Genomic DNA, 14638 nt, shown 5'->3' on the forward strand with positions numbered 1-14638 from the left:
TGATAGATCACTTATGAATGCCATTAAGAGATCATAACCATGGCTTTGAATGCCATCTCTTGACTCAGCCCTCGGTCACACGCAGGAGAAATGACTTGCATGAGGTTACACAGGCTTCACCAGACTGTGAACAGACAACGTGGCCGGTGTCCCGGATGCTGCGCCCTGATACCTCCCTAATTGAAATGTCTGTGCCCCACAATCAGTTCAGAATCAAAACAATAATGGGCTCTGCCCTGAAGTCTGTGTTATTGCAATCCCATCTCCTAGCCCCTCCCACCTCCACCTCCTCCTCCCAGGTCCGGGGTTAAAAGGGCAATCAGCTCAATTCGAAACACCCTGCCTTTTGATCTCACCCTGCCTAGGGTCTGTTGCCCACCACTCAGCCTTCCAAAAAGACACACAGTATCATTCTAAAACAGTCTTTGCACAGCCTTTCGCTTGCTCCTCTCAGCGTCTTTTTGGTAAACAAAACTGGAAACCCGGATGGGCCATTAGCAATGAAGGGCAACAGTGGTTTGGCATTGTTTCAGCTAATTGCTGTCCGGAGTGAAAGATTGCACCATCTGTGACAGCTGGCCTGAGGAGTCATCACTGTCTCAGCAGTAAGTTTCTCCGTCTGTGGGGTAGGGACTTCCACGGCTGTTTTGACTAGTGTGTCCTACAGACAGGTCAGTCTGAAAAGGTATTGTAGATACCTCATTGCTGTTGTAAAAGTTAAATAGGACAAAGACATCATGTTCTTAACATCTGCCTGCTCGATTTAGGTGAGGCCTTTAGTTTTCTAGAACCTGTGTATCCTGACCCTTGTACATTTTCCAAATAGACCCTGTGCCTGACTCCATTAGTGTCTGCTGTTGATGGCATTGCTTTCAACACCTTATCTCTGTAGTGGTTTTGGAGGTGGAGAAAAGAGTGATGTGATGTGTGTATGGTTACCCCAAAAGTTCTGCCAGCTGTTAGTTCTTTGCTGTCTGGGGCACTGAGCTCTGGGACATGCTGTAAGGTCTAAAAGGCCTTTTTGGGTATGCTGAGTTATGTTCTTATTTATACTAGTGTGTCAAGGACTGCGACCTTGACTATTTAAGCCAAAGTGGTCAGGGTCCCTAGGCAGGGGGCAGAACAGGCAATTAGATGTCCATATAGATCACTCTTAGAGTTTTTTGGAAATAAGGGATTATAGCAGGGTTGTTTTTTGTTTTGGGTTTTGTTTTTTTTTTTTCTGTCTCAAACTGCCAGGTACAAACCCAGAGAAGGGGGAAGTTAATTCACATTCTTCCTTTCTTCTAAGAACAACAACAACAAAAAAATCCACCGGTCTGTTCCCAGGGGCTCATTTTCCATCTCTGCTCTGCTCATCAGAGAGTCTTGTGAATCTGCACAAAGACTTTGAGGAGGGACTGCTGTCCAGACCTCACTTTTGTGTCCTTGCCTTCCTTCCTGTGACATGTGCCACCTCCTAGCTGACCCGGCCCCACAGGGCTTTGCTGCTTCTGCTCTTGGGACGGGTGTGTTTCTAGTGGTGCAGCAGGCTGGGCCGCATAGGGAAACTGCAGGGGGTGTCTGAGTTCACATCTCTCACATTCCAGGTGAATGTTTTTGACATTGAGCAATGGATTGAGTCCGCCAGGCTAAGGTTCTGTTCGATTGGAATGTAACCGAAAAGGAAAGTCCCGGAGTGATTCAAACACCTCCCCACAACGCCTGCTGGCTTTCAAAATTCCTTTTTAACTCCTCGATGATAAACACAGCCCAGCACTTTTATCAACTCCATGGCACTTGTCGGTGCCGATGAGTGCATCTTCCCAGGAGACAGGGACGCAAGTCAGAATATTTTGTTGAGTCATGTGTACTCAGCAGCTCTTTCCCAAACACTGCATCAGAGCCGTAATTGGCAGCACCCAGGACTCTGCTGGATGACACCACATGTTCAGGAAAACTCCGTTTATTTCTCCAGAAATTGTAGTCTCACTCTCTCCATCAGTCTGGTTGTCACGTCCTGTTCTTAAGAAAGCCGAACCCCTGGATGGGGCCGCGGCACAACTGGTGTTGCAGATAAGTCTGAAAATATGGCTGTTGGTTTTTCCCACCCACTCCGGCTCTTAGCAACAGGACAGCCGATGGTCTCCACTAGGGAAAAAAAAGCACAGAACCTGTGGGGGAGCCTGTCTGAATTCTTGCCTGAAGTCTGATTTATTTAAACCTTCCTGCATTCTTGGGTATGGAAACCCAGGAATCATAACATGAGAGAATTCCCCTGCCCTTCTGGTGACCCCGGCAAATGAGCAGGCAGAGAAAAATCTCAGAATGAGATAGACTTTTTTCCCTGCAGAATCTGCCTTATCTGGGCCAGGCATTTCCTTTGATTTGGGGAGTAACCATTGGAAAAGTTGGATGCAGTTATCCAGGGAGGTGGGCTGGGGTGGGGTTCTGGAAAGAGCGCTGGGCTGGGGTGGGGGTTCTGATGCTCCCTCTTTTCATGGGGACTGTCTCTCCCTCCCCGTGGGACCTTAGGCAGGAAAGCCCTGGTGCTCTCACTTTCGCCTAGTGTTGACTTTCTAAACTGCAACGTAAGGAGATCGAACTGGATGTTCTCTGAGGTACCTTTCAGCACTGAGTCTATGGTGGTAGTGGTGGTGGTGATGGCGTGTGTGTGCATTTACAAAACTTTATTTTGTATCATATATCCATCTGATTCGCCCTCTCTCCCTGCCTACCCCTCTCTTTCTCTCTTTCTCACTTTAGAGTTATTCATAGTAAAGAAAGAATTTGGGGCAAAATCTGAAGCCCATGTTCTGAACCCTTAAAGACATACATGTAGAGGCATCATGAAGTTGCTATTTTATGTTCTATCCATTGATCTTTATCTACATCTATTAATCCATGGGAGGACTAGGGAGTTGCAGAGGACTTCAGCTTTCATATAGTCAGAGAGATAGGGATTTGCATGCTTGCTCCGCTTCCTGACAGTTTCATGGCCTCAGGATTCTTAGCTGTAAAATGGGAATAACAAAACCTGTTCGGTCAGGTTGCTCTGAGGATTGGGTGAAGTGACGTCTGAAACACCTGGCACAGTGTAAAAACACCTGCTGCAGAGTAAGTACTCAGGAAAAGAGAAGTGAGTTTGTGATATTGATTCATTATATAGATTTCTTGATGGCAGAGACTTGCCTTAATTATTTATCATGAAGCCCCACACATTTTGTGGCACCCAGAAGACAGTTGTGTATGCTGAGCCACACAGATGCAACACACACACACACACACACACACACACACACACACACACACACACATCAAGGAATGATAAGTTTCATGACTTCCTGTTGCTGGAACTTCTTTCTCAGGCTTTCCATTTTCTATGACTAACTCATAGCTGAGATAACCGATGTGATTTGGCGGTGGTTGGCTGTTTCTTATCCAACCTGAATGTTCTTCAATTATTTTCAAAATATGAACAGTTGCTTTCAAAGTACTTTGATTTTTTTTTTTAACAGGGTGTTATCAGGATCTCTCTCTGTATATTTACCTTTTCTTTTTATTGAGCATTTGCTATGCAGCAGGCACTATGCCAGGTGTTTTACATCTGTTATTTCAACCATCCTCACAGCACCTCTCTCAGATAGGTTTTGTTATTCCCATCACACAGTTGATGATCTTAAAGCTTAGAAAGTATGAGTCATCTAAGACACTGTAAAGGCCACAGCTGTTAAGCAGCAGAATAAGAATTTGAACTCAGATCCCCCGAGTATTAAAATAAGGGCAGGGGCAGAGAGAGCAATCAATCTCACGTCTTATTATTGAGCCTGCTACTTTAGGGGGGAAAGCCATCTACTTCCTTATTATGTTTAGAGAAGCCTGATGCTGTGCTCCTGGCTATGTTAAGTCCATTTTATATGATCTTATTTAATGCTATTAACAGTCCTGCAGGGTAGATATTAATATTAGACCTAAATACCAGAGGAGATCATGATTGATGTGTAGATTGATTAAGCAATAAGCCCAAGTAACGCAGGCTGTAATTGGTACAATATAACTTAGATAGTCTCACTGTACAGTAAACTCTTCTTATAAGTCTTATCTACTGATTTTGTTCGTGTCCATGAGGTTCTGTGGTCTCTGTTATTCTGAGGAGCAACGCTATGGCTTATCTAGAATGTAACTTCCACTCTTTTGGGGGATGCCCATCACCAGTCTTTCCTCATTCCTGAGAATAAACAATGTTGAAATACTCCTTCAAGAGGTCATCTAGTTCACTGGTTTCTAACTGTGGGGGAGGACCTATTTACTGGGTTGTAAAATCAATGTAGTAGTCCATGACCAACCCTTAAAAGTGAAATGATTAGACTACAAAAGATAGAGTGGATTGCACTTAGGGTGAAATAGTGTTGAGAAACAGTTGTTTGAGTCATTTGTGTGTATGTGCTCTGAGTCACTATGTGAAGTGCATTGCTTATTGAGGGTGATGTTTAACAACGTTTGAAAGATGTGGGCTTCATTTCATAGTTTTCAAATAGTTTTGTTCCATGGCCTCCGAAGAGCGGAAGTTGGGATTGGAGAAGTTGAGTAGGAAGAGCCTCTTCTAGCTAAAGTTGAGTAGGAATGCTCCCTCTTCTAGCTACAGTAGTTCCATGTTTATCTGGCTTTCATGTTGGATTTTCAGATAGTATTTCATCTTAAAAATAAAAGGACTTAACTGGAAAAAAAAGAATGGAAGAGCCATTGATTTACTTCATTGGGATTGTGTTGCATTGACCATTGATTAATTTTTTGTGCAACTTCACGTGATAACGAAGGACCAGCTGTGCACCCAGCCCTGTGATGGCTGCCATAGAACAACAATGTTAGAAAATGGGATCATCCCTGTCCCTAACTGTCAGGACCAGCTTGATAACAACTGGTCACTGAAACCAATTAGAGTGAAAAAGTACATGAAGATGTTCAGAACTTGACAGCTTCCTTAAAAAGGTATACAAAACATTATTACAAGAAGAGGTGTGAGAAGATCAAAGCTGGCTGAAACAATGAAGACGAAATGGAGTGCAAAGGATTATACTTTGGTTAAGATCAACAATATAAATTTCTTTGACAATAGTTCATGACTCAAAGTTTGAGGTTGTTAATTGACTTCTAACTCTAAGTCAAGAGTGTGGCATAAGGCAGAACTCAAGGTAAGCCTGGATGCAGTCCCTGCATTCATAGCAGACATTATAATATACGCCCATAAGGGGATTGCCGAAATGGCTGAATACTTTGTAGCTTTTTCCATATTAGGTAGAATTTATTTTTCTGTTTCTCGATTTAGGGTTGGCCCTGTGATTTGCTTTGGCCAGTAGAATGTGGTAGAAGGGATGTTGTATCATTTTGAATCTATTCCTCAAGCAGGCAGCCTCCATGCTTGGACACTTGGACCACGGATACCAACATGTGGACAATCCTGGCTAGCCTTCTGGAGGGAGGCAGACAATGCAGAGAGAGTCCCTCAGTATCCTTGTCAGAGCTGCTCTAGAGCAACCAACATCTAACCGGTCTGCCACCCAACTACAGACTCATAAGTGAGCCCTGATGAGTTCAACCACACCCAGCCCAGACTAGAGAAATTGCCTAGCTGACCCACAGAATCAAAAGCTAAGCTTTGGGGTGTTTATTAGGCATCACATACTAACAGATGCACCCACTTGTCCTGCACTGGCAAATCCACACGGGAAGATAGCAGTACCATGATCACATCTGATTGACAAACTTTTCTAGAAATGTTAACAAGCAAGAATGTGTTTGGGTCAGCATGAGGGGAAGGGTTCTGGAAACCTGGTGGATAAGAAGTTAAGGATGCTAAATCTGAGAAGTAAGGATGTTTGTAGGAGCACAAGTTCTACCTTTTGAGGTTAGTGGGAGAAGTGGGATAAATTCTTTGTAACTTCTGTGATAGACTGAATGATTGGCTGTGATTTTTATCTCATTGCCACCATGGCCTTATGGTAGAGTGTACTCTCCTCACGAATACTTTCTTTGACATTGAGCTTGCATGTCTGACTTGATTTGGCCAATGAAACATAGGCAGAAGTCAAGAGTACCAGTAGTGGACTCAGTCTCCAGTATTTCTGCCATCACCCTCATAATAGCCTGCTCCAGTTGTCCCACTGAACCCCCAAGGAGGATGAGAGGAGAGACGTGGGGAGCAGAGCCACTCCCACTAGCCTGCAAAGTGCAACAGGGCCTTTCTAGCCAGCCCATCCAGTCGTGAGTGAGAAACGGATGCTTATTGTTACATGCTCCTGGGGTGTAAGTATTGATTCCTACCCAGTCATATTTGACCAAATAACTTTACAGATTAAAATTAGAATCAACAAACAGTTGAATTAAGGACCCAAACTTCCATTCTATTTAAGGGAGGATCTCTTAGCCGAGGGAAAGAACTGTCCCCAAATGAAACATATGGTGTGATTAGGTCTTCTTACTTAGAATGGGGGTCAGACATTCATTTCAGAGTGACTAGGGTGCTAAGCAATCTGGAGCATGATTACCAGGTCATTTCTGTTGTGTTTCAGCACAGAGGAAGGGTGAGTGTGGAGGGGTAACTGTGTGTGTGCAGAGAAGGTGCTGGTTAGGAGCAATAGACGCTATGGGCAGATTTGAATGTCCCGCTTAGGTTTTGACCTTTGATTTAAACCTGTGTGCATTGGTTACTCAGCCTGAAAGCCTTCCCTCTTACCTCCATGTTCCACTCACTCCTAAACGTCCTCTCAAGGACACTCTTCTCTATGCAGAGTTTCCCTGACCTTTCCAGCCTGCGGAGACCAGCCAGTCTCTGAACTCTTCATCGTGGCTGCCTCGACTTTTTCCTTGACTTTTTATCTTCATTCCTACGCTGTCTTAACTCTTCCCTTGACTTTTTTTTCAGGCTGAGATGTTTTCCATGTGCTCACAGAGTGTTTCCTTCCTCAAACAACTCACTGCTCTGTACTGGGATCTTGTCTCTCCAAAAAACTGTGAGCGAGTTGAAGGCACGGAGTGTGGTTTATTCACCCTGGTGTTCCCTCTTATCTACTCCAGTGGCTGGTACACTCTAGGGCCTCAGTAAATATTTCTCGAGTGAATGGATATGGATTTCTTTCATCTTTCTGATGCAACTGTAAATGTCCTGAATGGCAGTTGGTACTTAACATTCTCACAGTGTTCCAAGGCCTGTGCATTTATTCAATCAACAAATATTTGTTCAGGGTGTCTAACCCTGGCTACAAAACCCTCTGTCACCTGGCTTCTCCCCACCCCAATGACATCACCTTGTGTAACTCCCCTTCACTCACTGATCTGCTCAAGCCACACTGGCCTTTTCTCAGTTTTTGAATCCTTAAAGCTCATTCCCACTTCAGGGCTTTCCTAGTCTACTTGACTATAATCTCTTCCCCTTGACCTTCTAAGGCTTCCTCCTTCTTGTCATTCAGATCTCAGTGTAAAGGTCACCTCCTGCAAGAATTCTGTCCTGAATGTTCAATCCATGGATGCCACCCTGCCTCTCTTTATTATATTGGGTTGGCCAAAAAGTTTTTTTGTTTGTTTTTCTGTAAGATGGCTGCACTAGCGCTTAGTTGTCTTTAACTTCATTTGAAACAATACAGATTATATTATGAGAGCTGTCATATTAGCGTGCATTTAAATTGGTGGATTTTTATGTAGCCATGTTAATATTGAAGATGGAAGAAAATAAGCAATATTTTTGGCATATGATGCTGTATTATTTTAAGAAAGGTAAAAACACAACTGGCATGCAAAAAAAAAAAAAGATTTGTGCAGTGTATGGAGAAGGTGCTGTGACTGATCAAACATGTCAAAAGTGGTTTGTGAAGTTTCCTGCTGGAGGTATCTCGCTAGACCATGCTCCATGGTCGGGTAGATCAGTTGAGGCTGATAGCGACCACACTGATACATTGATTGAGGGCAATCAATGTTGTACCACATCGGAGAGAGCCAACACACTCAAAACATCCAAATCAAGTGTTGAAAATCACTGGCACCAGCTTAGTATATTAATCACTTTGATGTTTGGGTTCCAGGTAAGTTAAGTGAAAAAAACTTTCTTGATGGTATTTCTGCATGCAATTCTCTACTGAAATGTAACAAAAGTGTTTTGTCTATAAAACAAATTGTGATGGGTGGTGAAAAGTGAACACGTTACATAATGTGGGATGGAAGAGATCGCAGGGTAAGCAAAAATGAACCACTAGCAACCACACCAAAGTCTGGTCTTCATCCAGAGAAGGTGATGCTGTGTAGATGGTGGGATTGGAAGGCAGTCCTCTGTTATGTGTCCTTCCAGAAAACCAAACAGTTCCAACAAGTACTGCTTGCAATTAGACCAACTGAAAGCAGTGCTCAGCGAAAAGTATCCAGAATTAGTCAACAGAAAACACATAATCTTTCATCAGGACAACTCAAGACAACATGTTTTTTTGATGACCAAGCGTACAGCTTGGCTGGGAAGTTCTAATTCATCCAGTGTACTCATCAGGCATTGGACCTTCAGATTTCCATTTATTTTGGCCTTTACAAATTTTTTTTAATGGGAAAAATTAAATCCCCTGGAAGACTGCAAAAATAACTGGAACAGCTCTTTGCTCAAAAAGAGAAAACATTTTGGTAAGGTGGAATTATGAAGTTGCCTAAAAGATCCAGAAGGTCATGTAACAAAATGGTGAATGCATTGTTCAATAAAGTTATTGGTGAAAATGAAAAAGGTCTTTTGCTTAAAAAACTGAATAACCTTTTGGTCAACCCAGTTCTTTCAACCCCAGTTCTCTGCATGATATTCATGAGTTTGATAATTTTCTTACTTCCTCCCTTCCCCTCTTTTTTCCTCCTTTCCTTCCTGTCTTTATTAGTATGCCTCTTTACCGAGTGATTGTCTCTTTCAGCTAAAATGTAAGCTTCACGGTAACAGGTGCCTTTTTGGTCTTATTCGCTGCTGTATCCCTAATGTCTGATAAATGTATATTGAGTGAACGGATGAAGGATTATGGGTCCAGTACTCAGCTGTGTGTTGGTGAATATAGTGAAAGGAAGGCAGACGAGTTCTTAACTTCAAGTATCTTACAATTTTTGCTCAACGAATGATGAAATATATAGTACAGCAGCAGAAAGAAAATCAAACCAATAAACGACACAAACAAAAACAGACTGGAGTATACGTGGCCCGTCTGGTAGACTTAACTGTCAGCTTGCTCTGTGAAATGAGGGAACTAATGCCTAGTTTGTAAGTGTGCCATGAGGATTAAGTGATGTAATGAATGGGCAGTGCACAGCATCATGCCTGGCCTTGAGCAGGTGCTCCATGAGCAGTATTCTCCACCCATCCCCCACCCCACTCTGCCTCAGCACATGTGCAATCAAATGTATTTAGAGGTTTATATTGGTCTATCCATCTGATCCACTCCAGGGAGTTGAACTTCAATTCCAAGTATAGCTCCTGGGTTTAGATCCAGTGATGAAAATGCTTCTGCCCCAGGTCCTCCCAGAGTGTTAACAGTGGAGGTGGAACTGGTTATAGTTCATTTATACTTCATTGCACTATGTACTTTGATTTTTTTCAAAGTCTTTGTGGCACCCGGGAGGTCTTGTTAGTTGCTGTTCCAGCAAAGTATGGTGGGGAGCGATGTGATAATTGATCTCCAGCCACTGAAAAGGCATGAAGAGTCTGGAAATGCTGTAGACAGGGCTGGCCTTCTGCAGAGGTACAGGTGGTAACTGCTAGTTGCGCCTGAAGTGCCATCGTTGAAGTCAGTGCTTTAGGTCCAATCCTTGTTGGAGTAGAAAAACAACAACAACACTTTCAGCAGTCACTTGCATGTTAATAAGAGTTTGCCAAATGATACCGTTCTGTTCCCTTAGATAGATCTCGTTCAATTCTAACAGGCAAAACAATCATGGTATTGAGTGACCAGGGCTCTGATCAGGTTGAGTGCATGTCTTGGGGTAGTTCTTCCTGGAGACAGGGTGGCTGAGTGTCTAGTGAACCAGGGTCCCCAGAAGCCCTGGGGAAGGGGCCACTTTGGCCCACAGAGCAGCAAGGGCAAGGACAGTTGCACAACAGAACTCCCAAAGTTAACTCATGTCTGTTTCTAATCTGTTTTCTTCTCCCCGCTCCACCTACACACATGTGCCCTTTAAATATTTATTTGCCCACCTCTGCCTTGTGTGTGTGGCAGACTTGGTCTCAAAAGTCAGCTTGGTCCCTTTGAAGGCGTTTACTAATTAGATCAGGCAGGGGAAGTTAGGCAACTTCAGCTCTGTTTATCCTGCGAAAGGTAGTTCCTGGGCACAAGACCCCTAACAGCCTCAGGGAGGTCAGCTGCAGGCTCCCTGCTTCCTTTCCTTATTGGAGGAAGTCCTAATGATTGCCCAATTAAGCTGAATGACACGGCCTCTTTTTCTGTCATTAGCTCCCGACACAACTCTCAGACAGACATCAGAGTGACTGGACCCAGAAGGCTACATGTTCTTAGTAAGCCTGATTACGGATCAGTTGAGTCCTGGGCTCAGTTGGACACAGTCTACATGCAGTTCTCACTCGGTGACACTGCATCCGGGCCGTCAGCATTGACTCAAATCTGATCTTGGCTTGGAAGGAAAATTAAATTGCTGCTGCGGCAATTCAAGTTCAATAGACCCGCAGGTCACTGCCCTCAAATATTTTAAAATAATATTTGCTTCAGGAGAGGCTGTGCACGTGTGTGAGTGTATGTGCGTTGGTGTGCATGGTTGGGCTATGCGTGTGTATGTTTGTTATCCAGCTAAAGGAGCTCTTAGAAGAAGCAAAGAGGAGAGTGAGGGGGAGAACTGTTATCGTGCTGGGTCTTAAGGCATCCTCAGTCCATGGTGAAGGCTCAGTTCATTCCCTTCAGCCACCTTGGTGGTTGTCACTGCTCTGATACACAGGGAGAGGACAGCTAAGATGTGGTTGTCACTGCTCTGAGGATGCAGTCGTGGAATGTCTGTCTGTGGTCTTAGGGATCCCTGCCTCAAATGTCTCGCTTGTTCCAACAGTGTTCAAGGCCAAGTCCTTCCCATTTGTAGATCAGTGGCATGAAGTCCCCTTGAGAACACCTAACAACATGCTACGGATGAAAAATCTTGAGTTGTAGACAGACAGGCTGTTTCTAGTGTTTCCTCATTGTGAACAACACTGTGATGAGCATTTTTATACTTTGACATCTTTATACAAAATTGTGAACATAAAATGAGTCGCTAGTTTCTGATTTAAAGGGTGCGCATTTTGTGAGGCTTTTGATAAATACTGCCTAGTAGTCCTTCTAAAAGGCTTTACCAAGTCTCAGAAAAAATCCATGAAAATGCTTGCCCTCCTTTTTTTTTTTTAAACTTCTTGGTTCACCTAAGAAAGGTAAACAGCAAAGAAAGGAATCTGCTCAAAGGGAACGACTCCTCTGGGGGCTTTAGCCAGATGGTTGAGAGGAGCAATGTTACTGCGTGACCTTGGCCCCTTCCACGTATACCAGTGTGCCGCTCCATCCTGTTGGGCTGCTCTGATCTATAAGTCTTTGTACCTCCTGATAACACTGCATTCTGGTGTCAGAAAGAAGCCGTTTTTCTTAGGGAACGAGGCTAAATGGTGGTGCTGGCAGGGGAATGGAAAAAAGTCAGGTAGGAGCACAGGTGAGGTGGTGTCGACCCAAAAGCTCTTACTGTGGCGTGACCAGCTCTCGTGGTCATGCTTAAAACTCAAGCACACTTTTTCGGGCAATACTTTCTAAGATGTTGCTAGTTTTGATGGAGGCCACCTCTGGATCATTCTCCACATTCTGGCAGAAGTCAGTGGGTCAGAATGAATAGTAATGAAGAAGTATAACTTGTTGGAACTTCCCAAGATATGGGAAACACAGAAAGGAATCTGGCCAACCTTTCTGTTGAGCCTCTGTTACAGCTGTCTTTATGTAGGTGACTGTGGCTCATAAAGCTTTTATGAAATCCCTGTCACCCTGTTGGTAAACCCTGTGTCATGCGGAAGGGTGCTGAGCGTAAGGAACACCCATCCATGACTTCTCACATGTTTCTGCCACTGCCAGGGAGGGGAACTCAGCATTTGTAATGCTTGCCAAGAAACCAAATTATTGAAGCCGTGGGACTTGTTCCCAGTCCTAAGACCTCGTTTGATGAGAGTGACTGTGGCTTTATGTAATTCTGGGTCTTATTGGCTTGGGTGAGGGCTTCCTAGCACCTGCTGGAATGTGATGAGTGAAGGTTGCAGGGAGAAGAAATGGAGAAAGGGGTGTTTATTGACCTGACACAGCCTTGTTAAAAAATGCCAACCACACACATGTGGTCTCTCTGCATTTAAAAAGAAAACTGCTGACTCTCAGGAGAGAAAGTGGATTGTCAATCACTGCGGATCCTCCCAGGTGAGTGGATGAGTGTCCATACCTGTGGCAAAGAGAAGAGTTTAGTGTAGGTTCAACCAAGGGTCCCCACATGGTACAGCCCACCACGTATTTCCCGATGCACCTACCGAAGAGATTTCCTAGGATTGTGTTTTTCTCCTTATTTCTCTCTTTTCTCCTCCTCTCTTCTCTGCCACATGAGGCAATGGAAATACCACAAGCCACTGGGAGATGTTGGGCTTCTCTGAGCCTCAGTTTTCCTGTTTGTGAAATGGGTGTAGTAAACCTTCTTTCTCTGTTTGTTCATTCACCCCAGGTAAACTGAATATCGAACACCCAGTAAGCAAAAAGGCAAAACATTAGCTCCAAATCTTAATATGTGTTAGTTTTTATATTTTTACAATTTGCTTTTAAATTTCTGCTTCTTCTTTTCTTTTTCTGACTAGAATTCTAGAGGCACAGCTAAGCAGCTTGAGCTCCACTGGTATAGCATTATGGACTCTCGAATCTGGAGGCTGTTAGAAGATTCCTCCCCGCCTCCATCCCTGTTTTTGCTGTGAAATGCTGCTCAGGAAATAATGCTGCAAGTTGAATATTCTTTTCTTTTTCTGATATCTGTTTTCATTGCTTCCAAGCTTTCCATTGTTTTTCTATTTCTGCTTACATCACCCAGACTGCAATTGCAACACGCTTCTAATTGGTGTCCTTGATTCCCCCCTGCAGCCCTCCTCCTATGCCAGCACATCCTACACATAATATTCATTCATTCGCTCACTTAGCAAACATGTACCAAATATGTGCGAGGCTCCAAGAACTATAGTGGATGCTGGACATGTCTCTAACTAGTTTAAGTTCGTCCGGCAGACTGTCATCACTTTTTATAGAAAGGTGAAACTCCTTTACCTAGGATTCAAAATGCAACCTGCTTTTTTTTTTAAGATTTTATTTATTTATTTTTAGGGAGGGAAGGGAGGGAGAGAGAGAAAGAGAAACATCAATGTGCAGTTGCTGGGGGTCATGGCCTGCAACCCAGGCATGTGCCCTGACTGGGAATCGAACCTACGACACTATGGTTCACAGCCCGCACTCAATCCACTGAGCTACACCAGTCAGGGCCGCAACCTGCTTTTAGTTCACTACAGGAGGTCATCAGCTCTTGGCTCCAGCTGGACCAGCCTCCATGTCGCCTCTGCACCTTTGCTCTTACCATTCCGCCTTCTAGGTAGGCCCCCCACCCCCCACATCTGCATTTCACTCATTCAACCCTGATGTTCAGTGAGGTCAGCTCAGATGTTAGCTCTTTTGTGAAACTCTCACTGCTCCACCTCAGGACCCTTGTCATTTGATATCTGAACCAATATACTGCATTTTTCAGACTATAAGACACACCTTTCCCCCTGCCCCCCAATTTGGGAGGGAAGGGGGGTACATCTTATAGTCTGAGTGTACATTGGTCTTACATTTACATTGGTGAAATATTATGTTATTTATGTTATTAAATATTTTACCACACTTTCTGCTTCAAAATGTTTTCTCTGTTTTCCTCCTCTAAAACCTAGGTGTGTCTTACGGTCTGAAAAATATGGTAATTTGAATTACTGGTTTCCTTTTCAAGAAGATAGACAATGAGATTTCAAGATGTTTGAAAATGGAGAAAGATTTTGGCATGCACGTTCTTGCATTCTTCATAGGACCTACTATGGCATCTTGCTCGACAAATGCTTTCCGATGTGTATTGTTTGAGCCGTATAATGAAACATAAACATTGGAAATGATGCGCTGTTGGAATCATCTCAGTAGTTTATTGCTTCCTTTTCATTTCTGAGGGTGACTTCAGAGGTCACCGTGGGGTCTTTATCCCTTTTCCATCGGAGCCGTGTGGACATGCAGGGCTGCATGGCCTGGCCTGGGGAGAACGGTACCTGATGCCAGAAAGGGCAGCAGCTTGGCACACACATCTAGCTCCGGGTCATACCTCGAACCACCACCTCTGTAAGCCTGTAAAAGTTGCCTTGCCTTTTCAAGTGTCAGATCCTTCTTCTGTGACATACAGTGAATGAAACCCCTTGCAGGGCCATGGTGAAAATTAATGTGATTATATATACAATAATATATATATAATAATATATATATTATTACCTAGCTAAATTCATGCTGGTGCTTCTGAAATGTAGATATCAATATTGACCATGAATACTGGAGCACCCTACATCTCCTAGGACTCTTTGTAAGAACTGTTGGGTTTATAA

General features: G+C 43.7%; 1 long non-coding RNA gene across 1 annotated transcript in view; it reads left to right on the forward strand.

Annotated features, from left to right (window-relative positions):
• The first annotated feature begins 357 nt into the window (after positions 1 to 357).
• LOC123833228 overlaps positions 358 to 14638 on the forward strand; it is a 45697-nt gene continuing 31416 nt past the window's right edge. The window contains exon 1 of the long non-coding RNA XR_006788193.1: positions 358 to 605. This is a non-coding gene — a long non-coding RNA (uncharacterized LOC123833228). The remainder of the gene's footprint in view (positions 606 to 14638) is intronic.

This window comes from Phyllostomus hastatus, unplaced genomic scaffold (genome assembly GCF_019186645.2).
Source record: "Phyllostomus hastatus isolate PE091 unplaced genomic scaffold, TTU_PhHast_1.1 phas_scaffold_21, whole genome shotgun sequence".
Lineage (NCBI taxonomy): Eukaryota > Metazoa > Chordata > Mammalia > Chiroptera > Phyllostomidae > Phyllostomus > Phyllostomus hastatus.